The sequence below is a fragment of the Amphiura filiformis genome, chromosome 13 (assembly GCF_039555335.1).
Source record: "Amphiura filiformis chromosome 13, Afil_fr2py, whole genome shotgun sequence".
NCBI lineage: Eukaryota > Metazoa > Echinodermata > Ophiuroidea > Amphilepidida > Amphiuridae > Amphiura > Amphiura filiformis.
This window is the reverse complement of record NC_092640.1, coordinates 63,110,824-63,120,612: the sequence shown is the minus strand read 5'-3', so window position 1 is coordinate 63,120,612 and position 9,789 is coordinate 63,110,824.

Below are 9,789 nucleotides of genomic sequence, written 5' to 3'. Positions count from 1 at the left end.
CTACTGTAGATAGTATATCGCCACTTGTCGTATATTTTATTGCTATCTACGGTAGATAGTATATCGCCATTTGCCCGTACATTTTTTTGCTATCTACGGTAGATAGTATATCGCCATTTGCCTATATTTTATTGCTATCTACGGTAGATAGTATATCGCCATTTGCCCACATATTATTGCTATCTACGGTAGATAATATATCGCCATTTTCCCACATTTTATTGCTATCTACGGTAGATAGTATATCGCCATTTGACTACATTATATTGCTTTCTACGGTAGATAGTATATCGCCATTTGCCTGTTCATTTTATTGCTACCTACTGTAGATAGTATATCGCCATTTGCCCGTACATTTTATTGCTATCTACGGTAGATAGTATATCGCCATTTGCTTGTTCATTTTATTGCTATCTACGGTAGATATATATAGCATATCACCATTTGCCTGTACATTTTATTGCCATCTACGGTAGATAGTATATCGCCATTTACCCGTACATTTTATTGCTATCTATACGGTAGATAGCATATCGCCATTTGCCCGTACATTTTATTGCTATCTACGGTAGATAGTATATCACCATTTGCCCGTACATTTTATTGCTATCTACGGTAGATAGCATATCGCCATTTGCCCGTACACTTTATTGCTATCTACGGTAGATAGTATATCGCCATTTGCCCGTACATTTTATTGCTATCTATACGGTAGATAGTATATCGCCATTTGCCCGTACATTTTATTGCTATCTACAGTAGATAGTATATCGCCATTTGCCCCTACATTTTATTGCTATCTACGGTAGATAGTATATCGCCATTTGCCTCTACATTTTATTTCTATCTACGGTAGATAGCATATCGCCATTTGCCCGTTTTTTATTGCTATCTACGGTAGATAGTATATCGCCACTTGCCCTTTCATTTTATTGCTATCTACGGTAGATATTATTATCTCGCCACTTGCCCGTTCATTTTATTGCTATCTATGGTAGATAGTATATCGCCATTTGCCCCTACATTTTCTTGCTATCTACGGTAGATAGTATATCGCGATTTGACTGTACATTTTATTGCTATCTACGGTAGATAGTATATCACTGTTTGCCCACATTTTATTGCTATCTACGGTAGATAGTATATCGCCGCGTTTATCCTCGCAATGCTGTTGAAACAAACTGAGAATGATAATATGAACATTTTAATTTTCGAAGTTTGAGAATATTTGAAATAACTGATTAGTAATCCCATTGTTTCATCATTATAATTACCTTAATAATGGGTTATTCCAGTTAAAAACCATACACCCCTATGGAAGACATGAACTTAACCTCCCACATAGGGAGTGTGAATTTCAAATGGGGTTACCTGAATTGCTGACTCCATTTGAAATCTACACCTCCTATAGGAGATTAAGGTAAAGTCTTCCATAGGGGGTGTATGGATTTTAACTTGGGTCGCTGTAACCTAATGAAAATGAATGGATACGTTGTGGTATATTTAATTAACGCCTTGGTGCAGGTACATCCCCGGAGGCATTCACTCAAAAAGTAATAATTATAGTATTAATTACATTATACTAATCAGGCGCTCATTTTAGCCGGGGAAAATCGACTACGACTAACCTGGAGGAAAGGCTGACTATTAAATCTCGAAGGGTAGTTAATAGAGCTCGGGAGCCCGCTTTTTCATAGCCAAAAATATAAGAATAAATCCCATTAAAAAGTACGTCGGTGTGATTTTTATTGGTCGAAAAAAACCCACTCAAACAGCATGGTGTTAAAAAAAACCAGAGGGGTTCCATAAACAAAATTAATATAATAATGAAAATTATAGACACAAACTCAATGCACTCAAATCAACAAGTTCGTTTTTATTTAGTTTTATTTACAAAATAATTACAATTCTCAGACCCATCATCCATGTTCATATCGTACATCTTGCAAAGTTTTGGGTGAATGGTTGATTGATATATCTATATAGTTTAATTGACCCTGCTCTTACGAATATTGTATACCCAATTGAAAGAGTAATATGGATTCTTAATGCATTCGTAAAAGTAAAATTCCCTCTCAGCAGGGGTGAAATTTGACTTAGTGATTTTTTTTAACAATTATTAGCGAGACCTTCTAACTTTGTAATCACTTACAAATTAATGAATTAATTCAAATATAAAATAAAGAATCATGTTATAATATATACTTATTCATTAGATGCCGCGTTTTTATCCAGCACATCAAAATTAATTGTAAAGATGAATCATGGTAACATATGAATCAAAAGAACCAATGAAATTCATTGCCGTAATTTCAGTAGAATCATTATAGTGCCCCGTAAAAATATACAGGTTTACCAACAAAAATATAAGTAATTACTTCAATTAATTAGCATTTTTACTCATAATCATTTATATCATCAACCCACACAGGCGCATATCAATTTACATCGAAAGTGTGATACAACCATTTGAAAGGGCCCATATTCATTAGAGAACTAATAACCATATAAACCCATGGCACTCAAGTCATTAAGGATACTCAACTTAATTACGGTGTCGACTGCAGACGACAAGTTTCAAATTGTGTTCTAAAAATTCAAAAAATTTCAGAATTGTACATTGTCATGACTATAATTGCATGGAATCAGCATGAAAAATGCATTACACTGAGTACAAACAAGCCTAATGGTTCAGTGGTTTTTATGATAGCTGTTGATATTTTGAGAAAATATCTCATAACTTTGGCTTTTGATGTTGAAGCATATGGCTATAGCACGCAGAGCATTAAGAATACTCAACTCATATCAAACTTAAAAATGAACAACAATGCATACATTTCAATCGAAATATTCCATCTATATAGTATTTTCTAATTTCCGGTTTTTACCGAATGCAGACAGATTTAACCTTCATATAGCGCATTTGGAGACTACGGAGGAAATTATACTCGCTGATATTTGGCGTATAACTCCTTTCTCTAGACAACTTTGCACGATACACTAGGATCCACTACATGCTCATCTATCAGGGGCACAGTTCTTTATCCCCAATATATTTGTATATTCATTGAATGACCTCTGAAAATTTGGGTACAAAAACTCATACTCCGCAACATATGGTCAAATTTTGCACTGTGATTGTTTAATTGAGATTATTGAACTATGCCATTGGGATGAGGCCATTGTGGTCCATAGTGATTATGAGTCCAATACGGGTGGATTCATAATACATTTGGATTGAACAAAAAGGTCAGATGATCAAAAATACGAGTTGCTCAGATCAAGTACATGTATGATATCAACCACATAATGCGTAACGCGCGAAAGGCAGGAATTATTAAATATTAGCGAGATCCCCCCACTTTAGGCCTACCCCATCAAAATGCAGATTTTGGTTTCAGGTGAAAGCTCATATTTTTCAGAATTTGATTTTCCAAATATATATCAGGTCACCTGCCTTAAAATAGGAAAAAAGAAGTCGTCTTTTCATGGTCAAACTGCTATATATCTGAATTCCTATCATGAACCACGTGACACTGTAGCTTATTTCTTTCATGTTTAAACACGTCAAGATAAAAATTAAAAGCCTCTACACGTCCAGGTACATAGGCTACGTAGGATAGGTTATGTCGAACTTGTATGTATACGCCTAGTGAACGTTTTTCAAGCGATTTATCACACAGATATATCTGACGCGAAATTTGCGTCAGGCGTACCTGCGTCGCGTACATACATCTATACAAAACAATAACCACAGTTTGGTTGATTCATTTGAAATAATCGCTACGATTGAATGACGTCAACGTGACGTCACATGGTACTGTTCAAGCCCCGCATATATGAACACAAATTCTATCGTATCAATTTAGAATACTAGCAGTGCGTGGCGCGTATCGCGGTATAGGCCTACAAGCTGTGTCAAAATGATTGGTACCCATTATCAGTTTTCATTGATAATGGATGAATCTGACACATCAAAATTCAACATAAGATCCAAATGATTTGTAGATAAATTGTAAAACATGTCATAAACTATGCATTCTAGACATTTCAAGAGTATCCAATGCTGTATTTGGTAGAGGCAGGCTTTTCAATAAACATCTAAATTGACGGATACCAATCATTTTGATACACCCTGTATTCTAGAATCATTCAAATCGGGTGTCATTTATACATGTCTACTCAATTGCGCTTCGATCTGAATTAAAAAGCGATGAAAATAACCAACATTGTCTTGAAAATGACACGATTATGCAGCCTTTCAAATGCATTTCTATTGAAAATTGAATTCATAATCTGTATTATAATAGTTCCTGCCTTTTTAGGCATGCCAGTGCAGGTGGTTTCACATTAAACCACGTACTTTTAAAAGCCTGTCATTAAAAATACATATATCGTATGCTTATTGGTTCCGTGCGTGCGGGTAGTATTATCAGTCATAAAATTTTAGGCTTCATAAACTATACCAACATGCCTGATCCCGCTCGTGGGAAAGTACAATGTATGGCAATAAACTGGATTCAGTTTCATCAAATATGCTATTTTTAAAACAATAATACCAGCATTCTGTAGCTTATAAAGCAGTATAAAATGTCATAGAAAAAACAAACAAAAGGGATCAAAGATATTGTTATCAAGTATAAGTGGAGTTGCAATTCGATTTATTACTTTAGATGACATACCTTAACATTTAAAAATGAACATAAAACATTTTCTAAAGAAAAAATATTGCTGATCCTCCCAGCTATATAAGGCTGAAAGTTTGACATCTGATTTACCTATAAAACACAATTTGTCCATCGTATCTTTCTCCATTTTGTCTTTCTACTGAGTCCTTAACCAATGTTGTGATTCAGTAAAAGTCTGTTGTTAACAATAACTTCCACCTGCAACTTGTAACGTTCCCGGACCGACTTGTTCCTCAGTTTAACGTGTCTTATCTGTATGCATTGTTAATTAATGTACACGTATTGTCTTCCTCTTTAAAATTATTTTAGAATGATCTGTCTTTACGTATTCATTACAGCATTATCCATGATATCTACGCATCCACGTTCCAATAAACATCCCCAACAGATTAAGAAAGCATGGTCGACGTGGTTGAGATTGTCTAGAGCATGCCTTCGTCCATGAAACGCCCTTCATAATAGTTCGTCCATGAAACGCTCATGATATCGTCATTCACCAGATATGCATAAATATAGCACTTGGGCCAGAAATCCACATAACATATTTCCCGAATATGTCTAATGCATTAAAATTCGACTCTTTCGACTGCTCTTATAAATATGTAGTGCCCAGCACGAAGTTCTGACATACCATTCGTTGCCTCGAAGGGCTTCGAACTTGCAGCTTGTTGCTCATGAATTACACCTCCATATCCACCCTGTACTTCACGTATTACGTCCTCATCCCTTCAAATGTTCCAATCTGGGACGGTCGATCCACAGGATGAATAGGGAGTCCAGTAGGTCTTTCTAATGACATATATTTCCCCTCGCGCTTACCTTCAAGTTCAGTATAGATATATTCAGTAGTAGGATGCCTTGGAAAAGGTCTCTGGTGCGGTTCCCTCTGCTTAGCCCGTGCAGTTAATCGTGTGTATTTGAAATATATTAACAAACATGCAAGCAAAAAGATTAAACATATAATACCTGCCACTGTGGTCGATATCACCCAAAACAAAATGTCCGGTGACATCGTTGAACAACTTTTCTTCGGACAGTCATATGCACTCGTAACAGGTGTTTGCGGTATTACACCCGGTATTCTTGGAATTCCAGGAATGTCTGGCTTAGGCGTCTTCGGCATTGTCTCCGATATACCATTAATCCAATCTGGATTTGGTACAATTTTTAACGGACCTATGTGACATGTTTTTACAAACTCTGGAAATGCACTACTCGTGATCTCGCATAAAAATATAGAAGAGTCATCGTCATTTTCCGATGGGACGTAGTCAATTTGTGAAATAAGCATACTACCTTGGGTACGAACTGTAGGTAAGGGCACATGTCCGAATCCCGTTTTACTCCACTTGATATCCACAGGTGGGAATGTCTCTTCCGTCTTGCAAGTAAACTGTACTTTTGTACCAGCCACTACTGTTGTTGTAGATTTGGTACAAACTGGATAATTATCGTCCGGATGGTGCATTACTTGCAGTACTACGGATGATACGGCGATTTCTGCTAAAGTTTGACTCGTATCGATAACCTTACACGTGTACATTCCACCATCGGAAAGAGCAACATTAACAATCGATAAAAAGTAAACGATAGATCCATCTCCAAGATGTCTGACCGCCAAAAACATCTCTTCGTTTTTCTCATCATGTAGCGTTAACACATCGTTAACAGAAAGTCGACTGTTGATTCCGGATTGGTTTTTAAAAATGGCTACTTCGTTACCAGCTTTTAAATTCCATACTTGACAGTGTATTGAGAATATGTCCCCCTGTTTAACAGGGTTGACTGGACTTGTAACAACCATTCGTGTCCTGGATGAAGATTGTGTGTCCACATTGTCTACCATTATAAATAATAAAACAAGTATGTAGAACGCAATAACATGAAATGCTGCATCATTCGATGAAATTGGAAGACCACAAAGACAGAAGTTCATCTGGTTAGTTTTACGTGCCATTTTTAACACTTGTAGTAGCTGTTAAGTCAAAATCACATATAAGGTAACATCATCAATGCGTGGTGCGGTCAATGTTAAGAGCGCCTACTTCAGCTGTCACGATTGATGTACTATTCAAGTTGCTATGAGCACTTCAAATGTTTGTATCATTGAAATCATTTAAAACGCCATCAAATTACTCATCAACGTCCTGTCGCCAACTGCATTTCTTACATTGCATGAACGAAAAAGCTGTTTCCAACGTTACAAAGAAGCAGGGTAACTTCAACCGATACAATGAAACCAGTCGTCATGCGTTTCCTTTGCAACGCAATTTTCCAACAAATCACAGCAGATGATGTGTTGATGTGGAGACATAGAAAAAAAGAGCTCTATTGAACACTGTTGCGTGTTCACCTTATGCCTGATAGCTTATGCTGGTACAGCGTAAGATTGAGCATAATAGCAGCCGGGTAGTTAATACCGATATAATTGATTTCCCCTTAGAGTGCATTTCCATATCCACATAAACCGAGAAAGCCTCTAGGCGAGATGTCATGGTTACAGTTCGAGGTGCTTATCATATAAATTGGTGATCCATGAGGTGTAAGGTGTAAAATATATACATGATTTATAGCTGGGATACATATTGCCAGCGGTGAACATGTGATCTTGCTAGCTATAGTGTGATATGAGAGATAGTTGGTTTTTCTTTGTTATTAACAAAGTTATAGAAGATACTGTAGCGTTAAAAAATGTAGTTTTAATTAAACATGTTGATGGTAAGATTTGTAGGAGCTGCTTGTCATATATTGCGTGTGTTTGTGTGATGGAAATGGGGGATAAGATCAATTCAGGAATAGAAATTTGGTTTCTGCGAAAAAAGAACCAATTTAGATTTTTATCTTTAACAGACTGCAATATTGTCATTATCACTTATATCACCCTCATCATCAACAGCATCATCATTATCATCACCATCATTATCATCATAATAAAATTGTCATCATCATTATTACCATTATCATCATCAATAACTAAAACAACGGCAATCAATACCAATATCAGAAGTAGATAGCTACTTCATCAATACCAACATCAGCAGTAGATAGCTACTTCGTCTATGCCATTATCAGCAGTAGATATATACTTCATCAATACCAATATCAGCAGTAGATAGCTACTTCATCAATACCAATATCAGCAGTATAGTCAAATACTTCATCAATACCAATATCAGCAGTAGATAGATACTTTATCAATACCAATATCAGCAGTAGATAGATACCTCATCAATACCAATATCAGCAGTAGTCAAATACTTCATCAATACCAATATCAACAGTAGATAGCTATTTCGTTAATGCCAACATCAGATACTTCATCAATACCAATATCAGCAGTAGATAGCTATACTTCATCAATACCAACATCAGCAGTAGATAGCTACTTCATCAATACCAATATCAAATGCCTATTTCATTAATGCCAACATCAGTAGTAGATAACTACTTCATCAATACCAATATCGGCAGTAAATAGCTACTTCATTATATTCAGGATCTTGAAAAGCGACATTTGTATACAATTTTAAAATGAAGTACTATAGTTATACATACACTATTCGTTGAAATTAAGATGTGCTTAAAACAACAAATAAAAACTGTTATGACTCTCAAATTTTGCTTATGTTTTGATTGATTTCAATAAAGTTACATTAATGGTACTTACGACCATATTGAAACACACAAAAACATACATTTCACTGTGACAAAGACATGTAAATTTATGCTTGAAGCGTCTCCTTGAAAAGTCAATATTTCAAATCAACTAAAAAATAATGGTACTCAACCGGGGCTAATCATAAGCATTATCTGTGCACACGATCATTAATGCTCTGCATGCTAGCCATGCACTTCAACGGAAAAAGTTTTGAAAATTTTTTCTCAAAATATCAAGAGCTATACTGAACCAATACTAAGCTTGTTTGCACTCATTTTAATGCATTTTTCATGCTGATTCAAAATATGGTCATAAAAATTTACATTTCTGACATTTTTGAATTAAAAAAAAAAATTGAAACTTGTCGTCTGCAGTCGACACCGGCGCGAAGAGAGTTAAGTAAACGTAAACACAAGGGGATGAGAACCAATAGAAAAATCCACGCTTAATGCGCAAGACACGCATTGCTGATTGCCTTGCGACATCCCTTACGAAATGTCACCTAAATCACAGCCCATCACGACGTATATTCCATGGTGACTCCGTACCCCTTAATGACATACCCATCGCTGGATTACTAAACCTCTGAATTTAAATAATTAATGACTGCCCTCTAGCAACTCACGACGTGTGATGAATTATTTAATGTTGAGAAACATCAAAAATCGGGTCAGAAACATTATGGAAGGAACTTGCAATTTTTTAACGAAGGAACAGGCGAATGTAAAATTGAAAATAAATTGTTTGGATGAAATTTATTGTTTTGTACTTTCAAATCATTTATAAACATTAATACTTTTGTTAAAGTAAATATATCTTATCGTGTCTGTCATGTTTTATTAATATTTCATGATACATATCATCAGGAAATTTTACTTTAAAAGCGTAAAAATGACGAAAGATGATTGATTAAACAGACTCAAGACGTAAAACAATCAACGTATGGGTTTTTGAAAACCATAATCTGTGAATAATGCATAATGGATGGGATTTCAAATAGTGTATAAACTTCACTCCAATCTGTCCGTGAGAATATCCGCTTATGTAGAAAAAAGAAAGCTTTGTTCAAAATGTTACTTTCATGATATGTAAATACTGCATATTAAATAAATTTAAAAAAAATAATACGCTTTTTGTTTACGAAGTAAACATAGGTGCACTTGATATTTGCAGATGACCTTGATATTTTTTGATAGACATAATGCATAAATAGAAGTTAAACTAGAAGGCTATATATTTGTACACAAATACGGCTATACCCGCATGTTATCGGTGTGCCCAAACTTACAGTCCTTATTTGCTGAGGACTTAAAATAAAGAAATTGTAAAAAAGTCGCCCAATTGGGCAGAAAATATGTAAACAGTGAAAGTCCAAGTCACAAGCTTTAATTGAATGTAGGTTGCACTGTCGTAGCACTTAAAATAAAGAAATTGTAAAAAGTC